This window comes from Nycticebus coucang, chromosome 20 (assembly GCF_027406575.1).
Source record: "Nycticebus coucang isolate mNycCou1 chromosome 20, mNycCou1.pri, whole genome shotgun sequence".
Classification (NCBI taxonomy): Eukaryota; Metazoa; Chordata; class Mammalia; order Primates; family Lorisidae; genus Nycticebus; species Nycticebus coucang.
The window spans coordinates 41,966,625-41,989,291 of record NC_069799.1 but is presented as its reverse complement, the minus strand read 5'-3'; the positions used below and the strand labels follow the sequence as shown (position 1 = coordinate 41,989,291).

At 44.0% G+C, this 22,667-nt stretch overlaps 1 pseudogene; it reads right to left on the bottom strand.

Annotated features, from left to right (window-relative positions):
• Positions 1-16,560: 16,560 nt before the first annotated feature.
• LOC128572615 (ERO1-like protein alpha) lies at positions 16,561-22,229 on the bottom strand (annotated as a pseudogene).
• Positions 22,230-22,667: the final 438 nt, after the last annotated feature.

The following is a 22,667-nucleotide window of genomic DNA, read 5'->3' as shown; positions in this document are numbered from 1 at the left end:
CTGGGCCTCAGTGTCTTTAAGTAAAACTTTTAAATGCCCTCTGTTACTTGGAATGTAGGTTTCTTTGCTGCCAAAGAGAACAGTAACAGGGTCTTACTCTTTACTCAGGTAAAATTTCAAAGTTGGTTTGCCATTCTGCCCTGTGATTTTGTCAGGGGCTCAGTCTCCTTCTCACCAGAAGTTACTGGGGGTGCTGACCAGGAAGTTACTGCACAACCAAGTAGAATGGGGATCCGTTGCTATTTCTTCCCAGTAGGATGCAATCATTGTTATAGACCAATAACCATTGTGTGTTTCCTATTCTTCCCTTTTCTGAATGGGAGTTTTTATTGTCAGTAATCTAATCCTGTACCACCATTGTATATTGAGGGTAAGGAGGAAACAGCTGACTTGTGTCTCCTGTGTAGAGGAACCTCATCTGGACATTACGGAGATGACTGTACTCACTCAGAGACCCCTGAGCTGGTGCAGTGGCTCAGTGGGACTTTAGGATAATTTTTCGGGGGGAAAGGCTGAGTGTAGTCCGTGAGGGAAGAAGTATTTGTATGGATATTTGAGAGCCCGTAAGAGGGAACTGTGACGGACACTGCTAATTGTCCCCCAATATCTCCTGTTTTACTTAATAGAATGCCCAGTTTCTGGCTGGCTTCCCTGTAGAATGAAGAGGACATTTCCCAGCCTCCTTGCTGCTAGGACAGGCCACGTGACTAAGTTCAGCTTAATAGGATCTGTAGGAAAGGACACGTTCACCTATGGGGGCATGCCCTACAGGGAGAGACATGCCCTTCTCTTCCTTTTTCTAGAAGATGAGGTGGTAAACCATCTTGGACAGCACAGATGAGATGAATGCCTTAGGGATGGCACAGGATCCTGAGTCCCCCAGATGGCCAACTCACCATACAAGCCCTGGACTGTTAACATGAGAGGGAGAAAGTCATTTCTATCTTGTTTATTCTATTTTATATAATGTTACCTGTTAGGGAAGCCAGATATTATTTCCTACTATTACAAGCGCTGCATAAGGGCATATCCAGGTAGGTTCTCCTTTAAAAACTGAAGTCCTTGGACATCAATGAATAGGACCACTCAGTCACTGGCGTGAATGTGACACTGTAATAAATGCCTCAAACAGGCATTTAGGGTGATAAGGAAGGCTAACAACACCTTTGGCTGCCATCTTTCTCCAGTTCCTTAGGGAAGCTGGTACTTGCCTCTCTCCTGAAAGCCTGGCCCCTGCCCAGGACCCACCTCATTCTTACCAGGAGATAAAAGGCATTGCCTATCTTGTTCTTACCAAGGCTGAGCATAATGTGAAATGAGCTTTCTCTTATCATAGAGCTGGTATTATTTAGGGCACAGGTGTGGCTGCTAAGACACAGCAGAATTATAGGGCCTCTGTGGTACTATGCCAGGGGTGGGTCTGGGGCACTCCCAAGAGACTGGGGTGAGAGGACTAACACACCACCTTGTTGCCAGGGGTGAGTCTGGGACAGTCCCAGGAGACTGGTGTGAGAGAACTAACACTTTCACTCCAATACCCTCACCTTGTCCTTTAACCCCAGTGTCCAGCAATTAGCATCTGATGTACCCGGTTAGCAAGTCTCCCCTAGGACTTTGCTTTAAGGCTAAACCTAGTGTTCATTCTGGTTTATTAGGCTCTGAGTATGTGAATAAGTAAATACTTCAAATCATCCTTGCCTGTAGATGCCAGCCTGAATTTCCCCACCCACCCACATGATCGGGCCATTCAAATGAACTTTCACAGCTGGGTGTCCCTTAGTCCCCCTGCCTGTTATTATATATTTCTTTTTTTTCTTTTTATTTTATTTTCTTTTTTTTTTTTTTTTTTTGAGACAGAGTCTCACTATGTCACCCTTGGTGGAGTGCCATGGCATCACAGCTCACAGCAACCTCAAACTCTTAGGCTTAAGCAATTCTCTTGCCTCAGCCTCCCAAGTAGCTGGCCATAACACCCGGCTATTTTCTTGTTATAGTTGTCATTGTTGTTTTGCAGGCCCAGGCTGGGTTTGAACCCACCAGCTCTGGTGTATGTGGCCAGCTCCCTAGCCGCTGAGCTACAGGTGCTGAGCCATATGCTTCTATTGAACTTGGAACCCTGTCTAGTCCAGGCTGAGATCCTACCACGTTCTTACAAATTCCCTTCTTCTGGGGGATTACTTGGGCTGCCCTTCCATGAATGAAAAAGATCTTTAATGCTGCTTCCCTGCTTGCTACCTTAACACCTACAGCACAGCCCATCCAGTGAGAGAACCTTACTTGGCAATTAAACACAATCACACTCAAGCCTATTGTATAGACTCTGGTTTAAATCTTTGGATTAAAAAAAAAACTGGATTCAAATCCCAGTTCTATTGTTTAAAGTAAGGGACAGAGGCAAGATGTGGTGGCTCATGCCCATAATCCCAGCCCTTTGAGAGGTTGAAGTGAGAGGTTGGCTTGAAGCCCAGAGTTCAAGACCAGCCTGGACAACCCAGAAACACCTCATCTCTAAATAATTTTTTTACTATATTAACCAGGCATGGTGGTAGGCATCAGTAAGTCCCAGTTACTCAGGAGGCTGAGGTGGGGTAAGTCCTTAAGCCCAGGAGTTTGAGGTTACAGTGAGCTATGATCATTCCACAGCACTCCAGCCTGGGTGACAGAGCAAGACCCTGTTCCCCAAAAGAAAAGAAACAAACAAACAACAACAAAAAAAAAAAGAAAGAAAGAAAGAATGGAGTCTTGGGAAATTAACTTTTCTAAGTTTCAGTAAATTCAGCTTGGAAATGAAGAGAATAATGCCTGCTATACAGAGCTGTTATGGTCATTGAGTGGCACAAAATAAAGATTCAAGGAATTGTAGAGGATCTGGGCCATTATGACAGAGCCACCATCCACCCATCCACTGATCTTTAGCCATCAGGTTGCCTCTCAGCAGTCAGCCTCTTTTTCTCTTTTCTCAGACGGCTTGAGCCGTCTGGTCCTCGGTCTACTTGACAGTGTAGCCCACATCCCAGGAGAATGTACTCAGTTCCACCCAAACAGTGATGAACCTATTCATGACAGGGGCTGATATGTGTTTATAGAATCAGCGCGTGATCATCTGAGTAGAGTGTAGCACTAATATCAGTTGTTTCCAAACACACACCAAGTATCTACCATGAGCAAAGACCGTTCTAATTGCTATGGGGACTGCACCAAGCTGGTAAAGCATGGTGACTCTCCCCAAGGGGCTCACCATCCTCTGTCCCTCAGTGTCCTTGTCAGAAAGGGCACCAGGAGTCCACTGGCACATCATCTCTTCATCAGCACACCCCCGATGACATCCCACATCCACCATGAAGGAGCTTCACAGTTGCTTCTGAGTCCATGGAATTCACTTGATGCTAATGTTAAATACTTCAGCAGCCTCCACAGGAGACATATGTCCGTCAAAGTAATCTGTGCCCCAGTCTCCTGGTGGGACTGCCTCACTCCATAAACCTGCGGAGGCGGGCCCAGCCAGCAGGAGAAGATGGAGGGGACTAGAATGCAGGTGTCACCATGAGTCCCCTGCTAGGAAGGAATTCCCAGGCACTGGCACAGAACACAGCAGCAGCTGTTTCTGCCCTGGGAACAGCACTGGCCTCCGAAAGCAGATAAAACTGGAAAAAAAAAAAAAGCATAAGTGGAAAATTACAAATATGACATCTATTCCATAAACTAGGACAGGTCCCCACTCAGTGACCTCAAGGCCTCTTCCCTCAGCACTGCCCTAGGGTTTAGAGAAAAGGGAAATGTTTACATGGCTTTGTTCCAAAGATCCTTTCAACTTTGCCCTTGGAAAGGTGAATAAATAGGTAAAAAAATTAAAAATGAAAAACCCACATCTTTTTTTCCCCCTTCTTGTCCTCTATTCTTAAGTGTAAGTATTGTGCATATTATTATATGGTACCATTTTAGAAAGGGGTGGGAATGAAAATGATGTCAGGAAAGGCTGGAGTAACCAAACGGAGGTGAACTATTTGATGGAAGAAGGAAGAAGATCAAAAGAGATGGAGAAAAGTGAAGGCTCCTTTCTGAAAGAACCAGTTGGTGGCTTTTCCTACTAAGGGTGTGCAACCCTTTGGCTTCTCTGCACTTCATTGGAAGAAGAAGAGTTGTCTTGGGCCATACATTAAGTACACAAACACTAATGAACGCTGATGAGCAAAAAAAGATTTAAAAAAAAAGTCTGTGTATAATTTTCATGATACCTAACATCTCAGATAAGCAAAAAAGTCCTCCCCAAATCCACATGTGGCCTGCAGGCCACAGGTTGGACACACCTGAGCCACAAAACACAGGCCAACAACACCCTGCAGGGCAGGACTTACAGGTACAAGATCTCCAGACCTCCTCTTGGGGACACAAAGGATTGAACTTGGAGCTTGAGTACATCACACCAGGGTCAGAAATGGTATCAAAATATTTCACAATGATATTCCTCCCGTTGTCCTTCTCACTTCAGGGGCACAAGCAGTGTCCATGGGGAGGTTCAGAACCATCAGGTACATGGTCACCAAGATGTAGATTCTCCTGTAGACACTCCTCTTTCTCTGTCACAGCCTCCATCCCCCAGGCTTAGCTCCTAGCAGAAGGAAAATCCCCATAGGACTGTGCCCTGGAACAAGGCCCTGGCTTCTGGCCCAAAAGACAGGCATGGCTGATGGGCACAGAGAACATTAGAGTGACTCTGGAATTGAAGCCTCCCTTGAGCTCTTCTCACCTCAGGCCCTGGCCTGCATTCCAGAGTATTCCACAAGCCAAATGAGTGATAGACCAGGAAGGGGCAGTAGCCATTTATCTTGGTAACTTTCTTCCTTACAGGAGTTGATTCATTGCTGATGGATATTAGCCCTTTGTTCTGCATCAGTTATACAGACTGTTTAAAGAGAATGTCCATGTCCTAGTCATGGTGACTTTCTGCACAGTGTGGAGCAGGGAACCAGGTACGTATTGGGATATAGAATCTGAAGGTGGATACGTGGGCTTTGAGTCTCTGGTTTTGAGCCCAGTTCACCATCCTAACTGTCCTCTATCTATGGAAATGTGACTTCCATCTGTGGCAAAGAAGCGTAAAAGTTTGCCAGAATTCTCCCTGCTGCAGAGCTTCTCTCCAGCCAAATATGACTCAATCGGGTTTTAAGCAAAAGACCTGGAAGGTCTGTCGCTTCTAGAGGCTGTATGCCAAGCACAGGATGTAAAATGTTCCTTTTTACTCATACTGCCCACTTCTTAGCCTGCACAAGAGGGGTCTACCCTCCACTCTCAGATGACCTTCCTTTCAGGAGCACAAAGGCAACCAGCACTCTCTGAGCTCAATGTTGCCAGTAGTCACAGATTTCTGCACCATGGTATCTCCACTCTTTCCCTGGAGAGCATCCCAAACTTTCTCTCACCTTGGAATATTTTTGGGGGCCCTGGAAACTGGATAGGAATGGCAAAAAGGACTCAAAGTGGCTGAGCTTCCTTTATTTCCTTCTGCACTTTCTCCCTACCACCTACCCTTTCCTTTGGCACAATAGAAACAGGTCTAGGGTAATTGTGGGCAGTGTCTAGTGCCTAACAAATGGCTCAGCACCCATAGCTCAGTGGTTAGGGTGCCAGCCATATACATTGAGGCTGGCAGGTGCAAACTCGACCCAGGCCTGCTAAACAACAATGACAACTACAACAAGAAAAGAGCTGGCCCTTGTGGCGGACACCTGTAGTCCCAGCTACTTGGGAGGCTGAGGCAAGAGAATCGCTTAAGCCCAAGAGTTGGAGGTTGCTGTGAGCTGTGATGCCAGTGCACTCTAACAAGTGTGATATAGTGAGATTTTGTCTCAAAAAAAAAAAAAAACACAAATGCTTATTGAAATATTTGGTGCAAAAACACAAAGTATGACAGCTATTCAAGCATTCATGAAAGACTGTTAGGGACCTTCCCTGCAGGATACTTCTTGGAATCCTGTTAATTAGATTACTCATAAATCATAAGTAGCTCAGATAAAACATATCTCAATACAGGCAAATAATCACCAAAGACTTATTTTCCCATCATTCAATTAAAGCCAACAAATGTCAACTGAGTGACTACTATGTGTAAACCTCTGTTGCCAGCTGCAAGGGCAGAAGACAATGGCACAGTATGTGTCCTCAGGAAGTAAAACAATTGCAAGTTTTTCCCACTCATAAAAATTAATAAGAGCTGTTAAATTAAATAAGAAGGAAGTTATTAGCTTGAGGCTCTCTCCGTGATTTGAGTTCCTGTATAACAAACCTCAACCTAACTTAATATCCAAACAAACAAAAAACTAGTTTTGAAATACATTTTTCTAACCAACAGCCAAAATTCAGCCAATCATAGGCAGCCAACTTACCACACATTGCTCAAATAAGGCAAATGCCTTTATAGGCAATCAGATGGTTTCTCTACTTTGCTTTTCTGTGTTTGACCTATAAAAGCTCCTCACTGGTCATACTGTGGGATGGAGCTCTCTGAACCTCTTCTGGTTCTGGGCGCTGCCTGATTCATGAATTGTTCCCTACTTGAGCAGGGAATGTTGTTTAATTTAATTGGCCAGGGCTGGGTTTGAACCCACCACCTTTGACATATGGGGCCAACACCCTACTCCTTTGAGCCACAAGCGCCACCCCTAAAATGTTTTTTCAACAGCCTTAAGTACTATAACACCCACTACTACCATTATTCTTTTCCTAGAGGTGGGGAAAATGGAGAGAGGTTCGGGGAAAGTTGATTTAGAAAGTGATGTTGCCCCAGGCTTTGAATGACATGTGGGGGAGGGGTGTTGGAGAAAGCAGAGCAAATGAAAGTATTGAAGAAGGGGATTTTCTGGCAGAGGAAGAACATAAGCACAGCTATGGAAGGTTGAAGACACCTGAGCACTTGGGGAGCAGTGACTAGACTCCCGTATAGGAATGGCCACAGTGGCTAGAATGATGCAATGGGCCTGATGGGAAATGGCATCAAATGCCATGCTTAGGAGGCATCCTAGAGGCAGATAGGAGCACCTGAAAGAGTTTACTTTAAAAATAATGTGATTATACCTGTGTTTTAGAAAAGATAAACTTAGCAGAGTCATTGATTTCACTTATTTTAAAAAACTACAAGAGATGAAGTATCTGCTCTCTCCCCTCTGTCAATATATGCATGACAAATGGCACCATGGCAGGCAAAATCAAGGTGTTTTACAATGGTGCCAGCTCAGTGGGACCTTCAGCATGTTACTGAGCTCAGCCGAGTACAGGCGTGAAGGGTGTGTTTAGACCATTTTGCATTTGCTATGAGGGAAATAGTTGAGGCTGAGTAATTTATAAAGAAAGGGGGTTTGTTTGGCTCGCAGTCTGCAGACTGTACAAGAAACATGGCACCAGCATCTGCCTCTGGGGAAGACTCCAGGGAGCTTCCAATCAACACAGGAGGCGAGGAGGGAGCAGGTGTGTCACATGCAAGAGGAGAAGCAAGAGAGAGGAGGTGGTACCAGGCTCCTTTAACAACCAACCCTCTCATGAACTAATAAATCCAGAACAGACTCATTACTGTGGGGCAGACACCAAGCCATTCATGAGGGACCCACCCCCATGACCTAAACACCTCCCGCTAGGTCTCACCTCCAACTCTGGGGATGGAAATTCAGCATGAAGTTTGGAGGGGACAAATATCCAAACCCTATCAAGGAGTGTCCTTTTCACTTTCATTTCTCTTAGAACCCCATCTCTTAGGCATTCTCAGGGACATTTTAAGGGAGGTTCTCTGTCAGGGTTTAATCAGACTGCAAGGCACTGGTGTGGATACAGTTAGACCCAACCCCCAACGGAGTGGTCCTGGGTTGAATGTCAGCTGTGTGGCTCACCCTGGTTCCATTCCTGTCTGCCTGGTTCCTTCTCCCTGTCCCCCACTCCACAAGCCGCTCACTGCATCACCGTTTCTCTCTGGTCCCTGGACACCCATCCTAATGTGGCAGGCTGACATGGATGATAAGGCGAGGGGCTATGTTCTCAGTCATGAGGAGCTCCCACAAATCCTGCCTAAGTTGAGTCCTTGCCTTTCTTATTAAATATTTTTTTTCTGCTTTCTACTCATTTCCCCTTCAAGACCAATGGTCACAGAATAGTCCCACAGCTTAAATGAAAGAAAGGGTAAAATGGAAAAAGAGGAGCTTGATGAAAGTTTATTATATTTCAAAAATATTATCCTACAGGCTGGCACAGTAGTTCATGCCTGTAATCCCAGCACTCTGGAAGGCTGAGACAGGTGGATCACCTGAGCTCAGGAGTTCAAAACCAACTGAGCCAGAGCTAGACTTCATCTCTAAAACTAATCAGGTGTAGTGGCAGGCGTCTGTAGTCCCAGCTACTTGGGAGGCTGAGGCAAGAGGATCCCCTGAGCCCAAGAGTTTGAGGTTGCAGTAAGCTACAAACCATGGCACTCTATCCAGGGCAACAGAGTGAGACTCTGTCTCAAAAAAAAAAAATTGTCCTACAGCAAGTATTTATTCTTTAAATAAATATTGGGTTTTATGAATATTATGTGCATAAAATGTAATATTTCTGAAATTCATCAAATAATAGGGGCTTTTAAATTTAGCCAAGTCACCAGAACACAGGTATTTAAAGACCGTAGATGTTAGTAAACCCATCTGAATCTTAATTAATATAGTTGTACTTTCACACAGAAAAAATTTCAGAGTACTTAGTACTATCATTGAACCAGCTGGCTGGTTCCTCCCCCAAAATATCACCAACTCTAAGTAACTATGCTTAGAAACTATTTTAGTAAACCATCTTTTTGTTTAAAAAAAAAAAAACTCAAGATAGAGAGATAATTTACTTCATCCTTCTTCTGTAAGTCTAAATCCAGCCTAAGTATATTCATATCTCTTTTAAATAGTCTCTTTAGGCTCCTTAAGCTTTCTAATCCCTTATTTCAAAAAAAAAAATTGCTCAGTTCTTAAAAATGTCTGTCTTGGCATAATACATGATCCCATGAGCTCTGTACTCGCCTCCTAACCAACCTCAAGAGCCCCATCACCAGAAACCTTGAGACAGTTTAACCCTAAAGGGAGTTTGCCATCTTTCACATTTATGAAGTGGCATAGCACTTCTCACACAGGGCCAGGAAGTGAAAACGAGCAGGAAGACTATTTCGGTTCTACTAGATGACAGGGTCCACAATGTCTTTCCCTGAATGTGGTCCACGTGGAGACCATCCTGCCCCCAGGGACACAAAAACCACCCTATTTCAAGAACATAATACTCACAGCACGACTGGGGCATTTGTTTCATTTTTAGATAAGTATTGACCTTGAATCCTCACGACGTCCAGGAAGAACTTTTCCAAGAGTAAACAGGAGCCAGTGAAGTAGTCTATTAGAGATTCTTGCTCTATGTTTATTTTTCTAGATCAAATACCTATATGTTTGAAAACATATCATCCTGCCTGGTCATCCAGTCTAGGCTTTTTTCCTGGTGATCCAAAGAGAGTAGTCTGGCAAAGACATCCTTGACTTGGGTTCCAGTCATTCCCTCTAACTGGAATGAAAGAAGAAAAAGAAGAATGTCATATCTCACCATGTGTTTAGTGTGCTTGAATTTCACCTTGCAGTGGTCTTCCACAATTACATGTCAATGGAATAGTTATTCACATGATATAACAAGTATCACATCAAAACATACATGCACAAATTAGTGGGCACCTACGTATGTGTGTGTGTGTGTGTGTATACACATGCACTTGTGCAATGTTTTTTGTGTTTTGTTTTTTTTTTTTTGAGACAGAGTCTCACTTTGTCACCCTTCGTGGAGTGCTGTGGCATCACAGCTCACAGCAACCTCAAAGTCTTGGGCTTAAGTGATTCTCTTGCCTCACCCTCCCAAGTAGCTGGGACGATAGGCACCCGCCACAATGCCTGGCTATTTCTTTGTTGCAGTTGTCATTGTTCAGCAGGCCCAGGCCAGGTTCAAACCACCCTGCATCAGTGTATGTGGCCGGAGCCCTACCCACCGAGCTATGGGCACTGCCCACACTTGTGAAACTTTTTTATAATTATTCTTCATCGTTGTTCATCATTAGTGAAATCAGTCTCTTAGAATTAAAAATACATATTTTTTTTATTTTGAAGATTTAATTTAATTGTTTTTATTTTTTATTTTTGGCCGGGGCCGGGTTTGAACCCACCGCTTCCAGTATATGGGGCCAGCGCCCTACTCCTTTGAGCCACAAGTGCTGCCCCCAAGATTTAATTTTATTATTTCATTTTATTTATATATTTTTTTGAGGCACAGTCTCACTCTGTTGCCCCAGGATAGAGTGATAAGGCATCAGCCTAGCTCACAGTAACCTCAAACTCCTGGGCCCAGGCAATCCTCCTGCCTTAGCCTCCTGAATAGCTGGAACTACAGGTGCCTGTCATGATGCCCAGCTAATTTTTCTATTTTTAGTAGAGATGGGGTCTTACTCTTGCTCAGGCTGGTCTCAAACTACTGAGCTCAATCAATCCACTCGCCTCGGCCTCCCAGAGTGCTAGGACTACAGGTGTGAGCCACCACACCTGGTTAACATGTTTTTTAAAGTCTGCCTCTAATAGGCCTAACTTATGAAGTCATTCTTCCTTCAAGTGTGAGAATCCCCCGGAATATTCTTTTTTTTTTTTTTTTGTAGAGACAGAGTCTCACTTTACAGCCCTCGGTAGAGTGCCGTGGCGTCACGTGGCTCCAGCTCTTGGGCTTATGTGATTCTCTTGCCTCAGCCTCCGGAGCAGCTGGGACTACAGGCGCCCGCCACAACGCCCGGCTATTTTTTTGTTGTTGCAGTTTGGCCGGGGCTGGGTTTGAACCCACCACCCTCGGCATATGGGGCCGGTGCCCTACTCACTGAGCCACAGGCGCTGCCCCCTTGGAATATTCTTTAAACTGCAGCTTCTGGGCCCAACCCCAGGCCCACTAAATCTGAATCTCATGATGGCAGAAGTGAAGGATCTGTATTTTTAATAAACTCTCTAAGTGATTCTTAAGAACACCAAAGTCTGAGACCCCCTGCATTAAACATTAAGAGAAGCCGTTATTATTCTAGCATATTCACCATATGTACATAATATCTAAAGATTTAAGAAACAACCCTTCCAAAACAACAGAAGAAAACACTATAGTCTAGCACAACTTAGTGGCTCGGTGAGTAGGGCACTGGCCCCATATACTGAAGATGGTGGGTTCAAACCTGGTCCCGGCCAAACTGCAACAAAAAAATAGCTGGGAGTTGTGGCAGGTGCCTGTAGTCCCAGCTACTCAGGAGGCTGAGGCAAGAGAATCACTTAAGCCCAGGAATTGGAGGTTGCTGTGAGCTGTGACACCACAGCACTCTACCAAGTGTGATAAAGTGAGACTCTGTCTCTAGAAAAAAAAAAAAAAAAAACTTGTATTTAAAGAAACAGAATCCATAAACAATTTTTTTTACAGACTGCATGACATTGACAGGGCATGATTCTTACCGAATAATTTATCCCCAAAAGATTCCTGACAATCCTCCTCAGGCATCTCTCCTTGCTCCTACAATGTTTCTACTAGCAAGGAAAAACAAAATAAAAGGTATTTTATAAGTCCTCTGATGGACTGAAAAACAAAAGCTACAAAAGAAATCTTTGGATAGTTGGAGAAATAGGAATATGGGCTGTATTTTAAATATTATTATAGTTAGATGCGATATATGGGGTGATAATATAGGTGAATGTCCTTAGTCTCAGGAGATGTAAGAGTCTGAAATATTTAGGCATGAGGGTGAAGATGTTGTCAACACATTTTTAAATGGTTCAGGGAAAAAAGCATAAATATATGTACAGAGTGGCCATGAAGTCCACATGCAATTTAAAACTAAATTTTAACTTAATTTAAAATTAAACTGCACACGGACTTTATGGCCTATATGTGTGTACATAGACACACACGTATGTATGCACACACATACGTAGGTGTGTGAGACAGTGAATGCAAAACGGCTAAATGGCAATTATTGGTTAAAACTAGGGTATTTATTCTGTGTATCTTCTAAGTTGTCCATGGATTAAAACGTTTCCTTTCTTTTTTTTTTGGCTGGGGCTGGGTTTAAACCTGCCACCTCAGGTATATGGGGCCGGCGCCCTACTCTTTGAGGCACAGGTGCTGCCCGATTAAAATATTTTTTTAATAAAAAGTTGGGGAAAAGCAAATCTCTTTCTTTCTTGCAGCTGTCTCCCCACCTTCCATGCCCAGCCCCACACCACCCACCTTCCACCTGGAAGTGGCCACTACTTACTTGACCATATCAGAGCACTTGTCACCACCAGAGGACCTAAAGGTGACACAATTCCCAGGCTTCTCTTGAAGAAAACCAGTGTAACCCCCAGCCCTTCCTGCTTCCAGAAGAATGATTTTTGGCTCTCACTAATTTTCTTTCAAGAAATTCCAGCCTATAAAATACTCCACCTTCAATACCTGGGGTACATATCTCAATGAGTTTCCAACTAACAATTAACTGAAAAACTCCAGAGAGCATTGCAATCATAAGGGAGCTGAGAAATATAATACTCAGACAGGTCAAGGCACTCTCAGGTCTGATTCCATTTTTTTTTTTTAAATCATAGCTGTGTACATTAATGCAATCATGGTGTACAACGTGCTGGTTTTATATACAATTTGAAATATTTCCATCAAACTGGTTAACATAGCCTTCATAGCATTTTCTTAGTTATTGTGTTAAGACATTTATATTCTACATTTAGTAAATTTCACATGTACCCTTGTAAGATGCGCTGTAGGTGTGTTTCTCTCCACCCATCCTCCCCCTTCCCCTCCCCTCCCTATCCTCTTTCCCCATATTCTTGGGCTATAATTGGTTTCACAATAGGGCTGAGTACATTGGATACTTTTTCTTCCATTCTTGAGATACTTTGCTAAGAAGAACATGTTCCAGCTCCATCCATGTAAACATGAAAGAGGTAAAGTCTTTATCTTTCTTTAAGGCTGCATAATATTCCATGGTGTATATATACCACAATTTATTTATCCATTCGTGGGTCAATGGGCACTTGGTTTCTTCCATGACTTAGCAATTATGAATTGGGCTGCAATAAACATTCTGGTACAAATATCTTTGTTATAGTGTGATTTCTGGTCTTCTGGATATATACCTAGTAGAGGACTTGTAGGATGGAATGGCAGGTCTATTTTTAGATCCCTAAGTGTTCTCCAAACATTTTCCAAAAGGAACGTATTAGTGTGCATTCCCACCAGCAGTGTAGAAGTGTTCCCTTTTCTCCACACCCACACCAACATCTCTGGTTTTGGGATTTTGTGATGTGATTACATTTTTAGGTGGCTGGTTATAGAGGAGGCATTGGTATCTCTGGCTGTGAAGAACCAGAGATGAGAACATTCAAAAGCAAACATCTCTTTATTATTCACCACTAAACCAACTGATCACTGAAATTCCTTCTTCTCCAAACACAATTCTCCTGTAAATTATTTTTTCTGGGTTAGCTCACACAATCCTTAGCATGAGACAGTTGATTAGAAACATCCTTGATAGCCAGAGAAAAGACATGTAGCAATGTTCTAGGAAGCATTTCACATAGGGGTCTCCTCCTGCAGTTCCAGCTCTTTAGCCCAGAGCCCTCAAAATCAAGTAGAAAGCTTAGATGCAGCTTGAAGAAGACATTCTGGGGTATAACATAAAGCAGAGCAATTTGGGATTTTGTAGAGTTTATTGGAGCTAAGCAAAGCCTCATTAGCAATACCATGATAAATGTTATTGGAATTAAATGCACTCTGATTACATGTGAGATAACTAAAAAAAATCAACACCTCCGTGTATAACTATTGACACCGTGAAGGAATTGGGCCAGGGGAGGAGGAGGATAAGAATCCCTCACCAAAGACAGGAAAAAAGAATTAAGATGGGTCAACTAGAATAGTTGCTGTACCTGACCAGACCAGGCACCCTTCTCTCAGCCATACCTGGCAGATGGCATCTCCTGATTCCTTAGTGCACAGAAAAACAGAAATAAATGTCAGAAATTAATTGTGGCAAGCTGAATAACTGACCTCCAAAAGATATGTAAGTTTTCATCCCTGGGATCTGTGAATGTTACCCTATGTGGCAAAATGGACTTTGAAGATATGACTAAATTAAGGCCGCTGTGATGGGAGATACTACCCTATAGGCATTCACAAGGGTCTCTTTAAGAAGGAAGCAAGGAAGTTAAAAAAGAGAGAAAGCCATGTGACAATGGAAGCAGAGACTGGAGTGATGTAGCCACAAGCCAAGGAATGCTGGCAGCCTCTAAATGCTAGAAGTGATGAGAAACAGGATTCCAGGAGAAATCAGTCCTGCTGACATGTTGACTTGAGATTTCTGATCTGTAGAACTGGAAAACAATACATTTGCATTGTTTTAAGCCACTCAGTTGGTAATCATTCATTACAGCAGACACAGAAAACCAATTCACCCACCACATGATGCTTATTGTATACGGTCATGCTTAAGTCAGCTGATAGCAAATTGCAACTCTCATTTCACAGGGTAGGTTTGGTATTTCTGATTTTTTTGTATTGATAAAATTTTTCATCAACAAATTCTATCAAGAGGTGGTAGATAGACTATGCAAAGATAATCTGAGGAGTGTAAACCCCACCCACTATAGCAATCCCTGGCAGGCCCTGGTGGGGAGAGGCAGTGTTCTCTTTTGCAGAAGTCACTATCTCGACTGCAGAGTCTAGTCACGGACATACAGGGAAAATTTGGAGATTGTTTAACAATAGGGTCTCCAAAAGGCCAGTGGGAGGCTATTTGATGTAGTGGAAATATAACGGGTACACGTGCATTGGAATTCCAGCCCTGCAATTACCAGCTGTAAATTCTGAGCTTCTGTCTCATCTGAAAGTGAGAAACAATACTACTTACTGGACAGCTTCCTTGTGAGGATGAAATTAGATAAGGGAAGCAAAGAAGCTAACATGGCAGCTGTTGCAATCATGATTATTAATAACAATAAATGACTTTTCCAATTCCATACAAAGTATTACTGTCCAGAAGAGGACTTTTCCTCCTAGGACCTGCCACAATGCAAGACCATTCTAGTCCTCCAAGCATTACATCCTTTCAGGGTGCCCCAGATTGCCTCAGACCCCCTCAGAGCTCTTGTGCACGTGGCTTTCTTGCCAATTTAGTCCCTTTTCTGGCCACACATGACTGCTGCCTGGAGTGCCCTCCATTCATTGAGTCAAGCATTTGTGTGATGTAACTCATGGGGGGAGGGGAAGGACTCAGACAAGCAAAACAATGCCCTTTCCTCAAAAAAAAAAAAAAAAAAAATACATTTTAGCATGTCCAGACAATAACAGAATTGACATTTATGGTGCAGAAAGTGGAGGGCCACAGAGAGGCAGAGACACAGTGACCAGTTCATAGGCAGATAAAAGGCCCCAGTGCAGCTGTTTTGTGAGAGTGCTGGTGGACGTACACCCCAGAGACCTTCAGGCCTGTGACAGATGGTGAAGGGACAAGGAGCGTGTTACAGGAGGAAGCAGTGGGACATCTGGGGCCTGTCTGGACAAAAGCAAGCTGTCTGCCGGGGTGCATTCAGGGGCACAGCCCACATGCTTACATCCAAACGCAAACACTGCTTCTCCATCAGGGAAGTTCAGCATTCCCCTTCATGGTCAAAACAGGACACTGGTGAGTGGCCTGGCACAGTGGTGACAGATCAGGGCATGAGGATTTCCCGGTACTGGGATGCCAACAGGGAGCAGTGGGACCCAAAGCAGAAAGAATGGTATGAAAGTGAAAAAACACTAATGTGTGCTTCAAATGTGGTAAGACAAGAACAAGGGCCAGTTGTCACTATTGCCTGAGTTTGGGATTTCGTGCTGCAAGGAAAGTTAGCTGTCCACTCTACTTTCTTTGTTCTGATAAGCATCTTTTCTTGGGAAATTTCCCCCAAAAAGAGTTCTTTGATGAAAAATGTGCTTCTTGGCTGGGTGTCATGGCTCACACCTGTAATCCTGGCACTCTGGGAGTATGAGGTGGGAGGATCGCCTGAGCGCAGGAGTTTGAGACCAGCCTGATTAAGAGCAAGACCCTGTTTCTATTAAAAATAGAAAAACTAGCTGGTCATTGTGGCAGGTGCCTATAGTCCCAGCTACTCAGGAGGCTGAGGCAAGGGATCACTTGAGCCTAAGAGTTTGAAGTTGCTTTGAGCTGTGATATCACGGCACTCTGCCTAGGGTGACAGAGTGAGACTTTGTCTCAAAAAAATAAATAAATAAAAATGTGCTTTTTTAACCAACTACAGTTTCTTCTCTACATGAAGAAATCTTAAGGTACTAACAGGATAGGAGCAAATTAAATGGAAAGCTCAAAAAACAAAGACACGGAGTTTTGAGTAGTGAAGGTAGCATGGTGTCGGCCACGGGTGACGAGGACACAGCTAGACAAGGTGGACCAATTTCTTCAAACTGCAACTTTTCTGCTTGTGGTGTCAGTGGTGGTGGGGCCGGTCATGAATGTCACTCAGGTAGAGCAAAAAATGAATTCTCTTCCAAATGCAATGGAAATGACTTGATTTCATGAAGTATTTCCAGAAGTAGCATTTTGTCTTTAGCATCCTGAATTGTATTTCCAGTGAAGAGCTTAATTAAGATCTGGTAAAATGGTAACACTTCAGACAAAGCAATCGATCATATGAAGTAGAGAAAATACAAGTCTGAAGACTTCTTGGACCTTCTTCTGTCACAATTTCATCAAACCACTACTGAAATTCTGTAATGTTGTGTCCCCATTTCTTTTCCAACCAGTTATCTTATAAAAAGTATCTTGCACTCAGACGCAGACTAATGCCTTCATGTAAACAAGCTATGTCGGTAGAATGCTCTTTTTTCCTACAGAGTCCTTCTAGCCAACTGTAATAATGTGTTCTGTTGACCAGGAGCCAAAGGATTTAAAGGTTTTTTTAATTGCCTATGGCTTAAAACAGTTTTCTTCATAGATGACGTTCCATAGCTTCCAAGCATCTGGTCCCTCGTAACCCGGGTAGCACTCAGGATTAAGGAGCAAATCTATATATTCGGCACCACGTGACCGGATGTCATCAGCTTCACAGAAGTTGTCTGAAGCATCGTCATGCTCGGTCCACTGAAGAACAGCCTTCTGAGTCTCCTCACTCAGAGACTCATCCACTGCTCCAAGTGGCTCAGCTTGTTCACATTCCTTAGTGAGATTATTGGCTTCTTCAGAAGACTTGTAGCTGGCCGGTTTAATTCCATCGGGAACATCATCAGATTGGCAAAGCTCGACAGCACACAATCCCTTCTTCCCACTGGCTGATACCATTCCAGAAAAGGCCTGGCCTCTTCAGGTTTACCTTATAATATCTAAAGTAGACACTCTCTACAGGTTTTTGTAGTCTTGGGAGAAGCCTGAAGTTATTAAATGTATCAATGGTTTTTTTAAAAAAAAAAAAAAAGTGAGGATGCTGGAAAGGGCAGCCTTGGCACGAGTGCTCTGCCACCTCTCTTTCCTTGGGGCAGCCTCCAAGAACATGCAGAACCAATTTCCACTCTTAGAAAAGGAGTAGCATGAGCTTCTTCTTGTAATTAATGACTGTAGAGCCAGTGGGTGTCTGTCAGTGTGAGGAAAACCCAGAAGAGACATTTTTTGTGGCTGGAAGAAGCTCCCCAGAACCCTCCTGATGCAAAAGGTTCTGCGGGGGGGGGGGGGAGGAGGGGCATGCCAATTTCCAGAGGAAGCGCAGGCCCTTGAGAGAAAATAGAGAAACCAGCTGACGTGGGCTAGTGCGGGAGTCCCCAACCTTTTGGCACCAGGGACCAGTTTGATAGAAGACATTTTTTTCATGGACCAGGGCGGGGTGAGGGGGGGGTGGAGGGAAGACTGGTTTCAGGTGATTCAAGTGCATTACATCTCCACCTTGAATCATCAGGCATTCAATTCTCATAAGGAACACACTATCTAGATTCTTAGCAGGTGCAGTTTGCAGTAGGGTTCCTGCTCCTATGAGAATCTAATGCCACTGCTGATCTGATCAGGCAGTAATCAGAGTGATGGGGAGCAGCTGTAAATACAGATGAAGCTTCTCTCACTCACCTCTGCTCACTCATGCACTGCTCACCTCCTATTGTGCAGCCCAGCTTTTGACGGCCACTGATAGGCACCAGTCTGCAGCCTGAGGGTTGGGGAACACAGGGTTAGAGGACTCTGAACTATAGCCCAGGGCTGAAAAAAATGCCAAGAATCCGAGGGGAAGTTTACAAGAAGGAAGGAAGGGGGAGGTCCGTGCCACTGACCTCATTTCAGCTAGGGCCTGAGGGTCTTGAGAAAGGATGGGTCCCCCTGAAGCAGGGGCCTCATGCTCAAAGCCCCTCCACACCCACCAGGCTAGGAACAAATGCCTGGGAATGTGAACATGAACTAGAGGGATAGTGATCTTGAAGCCCAATCAATATGGGTTATGCTCCTGAGGCTTAAATAGGAGTTACAGTTACAGTTCGGGTCCTGCAGAGAAAGGAGAAGCACCCATCAGACACTGCAGGATCATTCTTCTAGGTGACAACAACCCCATTCAGGGCATAGACGCAGCTGTGCTGGACAACTGACCAGACTCAAGTGTTCCTCTGACATATGGAGATAGAGCTGACATCTTGGGACTAACTAACCACCAAGATTCCCAAATATTGAATATGATGGATGTATCTCAAGGAGAAAAGATGAGATTAAAGGTAGGTGGGGGGAGGATTATGGATATACTTGGAGAAACAGAAGCATGCTTGTCCACATGAGTCTCAGCTGGTCACAAAGCCCCTAGCATTTCCACAGAGCCAGCATTTACATGCATACCAGATCACTGTCACCACTCTAGCAGGGAGAATTCCTAGAAGGGACTCTGGCTGTCAAAGGTGCCTGTTCAGCACAGAGGGTGGCAGCCACCCTGGCTCCGGAATGCTTTTAGAGGAGGATATTGATGAGCAAGTACTTGTTAAACATCTTCAAAAACCGTTCCTATATCAGGATCTATGTAGATGATGTTAAATTCATAAGCAAAGACCTCGTCAATTTTGCCTCATTTGTATTCAATCCCAGATAAAGGCCCCCTTTCTCCACAGCTTCTTGTCACATATTAGTTTTTAATCAGATCATCTAACATCAGACTACACTGGTATGGAAGAAAGCAGGTGAACGTAAGGGAGAGCGGGCTGATTCCAGCTGGTCTTCTCAAGTTCAAACAAGAGTGCTGGACTGAGCATCTGGCTGTATTCTTTGGAGTCTCAAATTCAGTGAGATCAATGACCACCCTTTCTCCCTACCCCTCCTCAGCTCCAATCTGTCTCTCCAACTACATGACTTAGTGATCAAAGAGTGAAGGATGGCTTCTCAGACCCTTACTGAAAGGTAAGAACAGGCCCCCAAGAAAGGCCAACCTTGATGGTCACTGTCAGCAGAATGTACGCGGAGGGGGGCTGCAGACCTGGGGATCCAGGACTCCCATCTAACAAGGGAGACACAGGCAGACAGCTGCTCCGGGCATGTTTGTGTATATGTAAACATCCATAGACAAACTCTGAACTCCAAGAGCAGTCTGGCCATCTGCCACAAATGTAGTGTGCTTGTCCATCAAGAATTGCAAGCAAGCACCATGTGCTTCTACCCTGGTCTTAGACTCACTCACTCAGACAATCCCAGAACTGAATTTCAGAGACTTTGAGGTTTTCCCATCATACCATTAACAATAAATAGAAAACACAATTCACATTAAATCTTGTCTTAGGGTTCCATTGTTCTAAATGGGGCGGGGAGACACCAAAAATGTTATTAACAAGCCAAGGTTGAAGATGCCCAGACAATAGGATTTACAGACATCCTTTCTCTCTCTTGTCCAAAGCCATTGTCTAAACAACCAATAACCCTCCCTCTCAGATCTGAATCAGCAGCCCATTGAAAAAGTTCCTACTTCAGATCCCAAAGACAAAAGTGAATAGCCAAGGAGAGTCCCAAAGAAATCCTATTATGCCTTCTCCTGCCCTCCCTCCCTTCTTCCAACCTCAAAGCTTTGCCATCTCAGCTCTTCTATCTTTCATCGGATTCAAAGCTCAGCTGCCTTGTTTCCATAGAATCACGGAAGTAAAAGCTAAAAAAGCCTTTGCATGATATTTCCCTTCACACAAACCCCCAAGGGCAGAATGTTACCAAACTGCGAGTTTTAGATCCACAGCAGACTTTTCTGCTGGGAGTCAGGCCTTAGCATGGAGTCATATAAGATTATTGAGTTCTGTCACACACATCCGAGAACAGCTTTGGGTTTGGCAGGTAGAAGGCAGCTGCGGTGACATTTTTTTTCCTTCTGAAAGAGCTTTCATCACTCTGCTTAGCTTTCATTTCCTGCTCAAGATTAGAAACCTCAAGTTCATGTATATTTCTAAGCACTCTCGTGATACACTCTATCACTTATAATGCAGCACACACCCCAAGCCAAGAAGTACTCAGAGAGATAGATGGGACAGAAAACATCCAGACAAGAAAACTCCATTGAACTTTGCCTTGTCTGTGCTACCATGTGACCTTGGGAGAGGGCTCAAGCTATAGTGCCCAAGCATCTTAAATGGAACGTGAGCAGGCAGCCGGTAGTTCAGGAGATGAGGATAATTCAGAGCACCTGCCTTGACCCAGTTATGGGCTTTTCCTTCCTTCCCCTAGCCTACACCAAAGAGTACCTATCTCCTATGCCATTCTTTTGGGGTCTGCCTTAGCTGGTTAAAGTGATCAATTAATCCACAAAATGACGTTGATATTACTAACATGTTAAGATTTTGTTATGCAACCCAGAGTACATTTTAACATCTTCAATATCTTTTTTTTTTTTTTTTGAGACAGAGCCTCAAGCTGTCACCCTGGGTAGAGTGCTATGGCATCACAGTTCACAGCAACCTCCGACTCCTGGGTTCAAGGGATTCTCCTGCCTCTGCCTCCCAAGTAGCTGGGATTACAGGTGCCTGCCACCACACCTGGCTATTTTTTGGTAGCAGCCATCACTGTTGTTTGGCGGGCTCAGGCTGGATTCGAACCCGCCAGCTCAGGTGTATGTGGCTGGCGCCTTAGCCGCTTGAGCCACAGGCGCCAAGCCAGCACCTTCAATATCTTAAACACTAAAAACATTGCCTAATGATGGAAATGTGGGGCATTGAGAGCTAACCAGTAACACAACAGTATTTAATAATCCAATATAATGATGGTAGATGGTCATCAATTACTAACTCAATGGGGTCTTGTGTTTATTCTTATTTTTTCTTCCTTTCAGAGATGGGGTCTCACTTTGTCACCAAGGCTGGAGTGCAGTGATCATAGCTCACTGCAGCCTCCAACTCCTAGGCTCAAGCGATACTCCTACCTCAGCCTCCCAAGTAGCTGTGACTACAGGCATGCTCCTGAGCCCACCTAAGCTTTTATGATATTTATCACTTAAACTTTTATGATATTTAGAGATGGGGTCTTGCTATGTTGCCCAAGCTGATCTTGAACTCCTAGCCTCAAGCAATCCATCCACCTCAGTGAACCGCCACACCTGGCCTTGGGTTTATTCTTAAACAATAGAATTGGCAACATCAAATCAGTTTTCCACAAGTCTTCAAATTACATCATTTTCCTGTCACAGTTCTAGGAGGTACACCAAATAAAGAGATGGTAGACAAGAAAATGTCCCCAAACCCTTTGGTCTATCAGCCAGGTAATGTGAGCGTGTCATGTGGCTAAGGACAAGTCCTTCCTCTTGAACCAGTTCACAAGGACAACAGGTTTACTTGCAAAGAACAGATACTTTATCACGAGCTGTTCAATTTCAAAGCTGAAGTCATTTTCCATTTACTAGTCTGAAAATCAGCCCTGTTAAGAATCATGATCAGATCCTATTGATCATTTCTCTAAGCATCTCTTCAAGGGATTCTCTAGACACACTCAACTGAGCTGGATTTAATTGAAACACTTCACTGTCTACAGATTCTATCAGTTCAGCTTTGTGAAAATTATTACTTCAAGGACCCAGGTTCCCTAAGGAAGCCAAAGCATACATGCTCTTGATGTTCTGCATTACCCCAGCTTGAGGAAAGGCTTTTGGGTACATCTTCCTCCCTGTTCCAGGTGAACCCTGAATTTCTAGCACCTTCTCAACCATTGGCCATACCATCCTACTATCCAGATTTCTCTCCCAGACAAGCCACAGTTTGCAGAGTTGATACCAAGACCACACACTAGCACTCCAATGCTCCTTCCACGTCTGAGTAGCAACTGTCCTGTCTCCAAGGAGAGAGGAAGGAAGCCATTTGACAGAGCCACATCCACTTCCCACAGTGTTTTGAAAAAAAAATCATCTTCGATGCCTCTAGAGAAAGTCATTCTGGCTGAAGTCTCCGGGCCTGATTCTTTGATTAATTGACAGTGGGGCAGAGTGGGAATTATGGGTAAGCAAAGGAGATAGATTTTCAACTCCTTTATTTTCTTGAAGCTATTTCCTCTCATAGTGTGAATGGAATTTTAAAATGGCATCTAAAGCACAGCAGGAAAATAATGTAAATCAAGTGCTAGGAAATTCTTCCCTCCAGGCACCATTCAA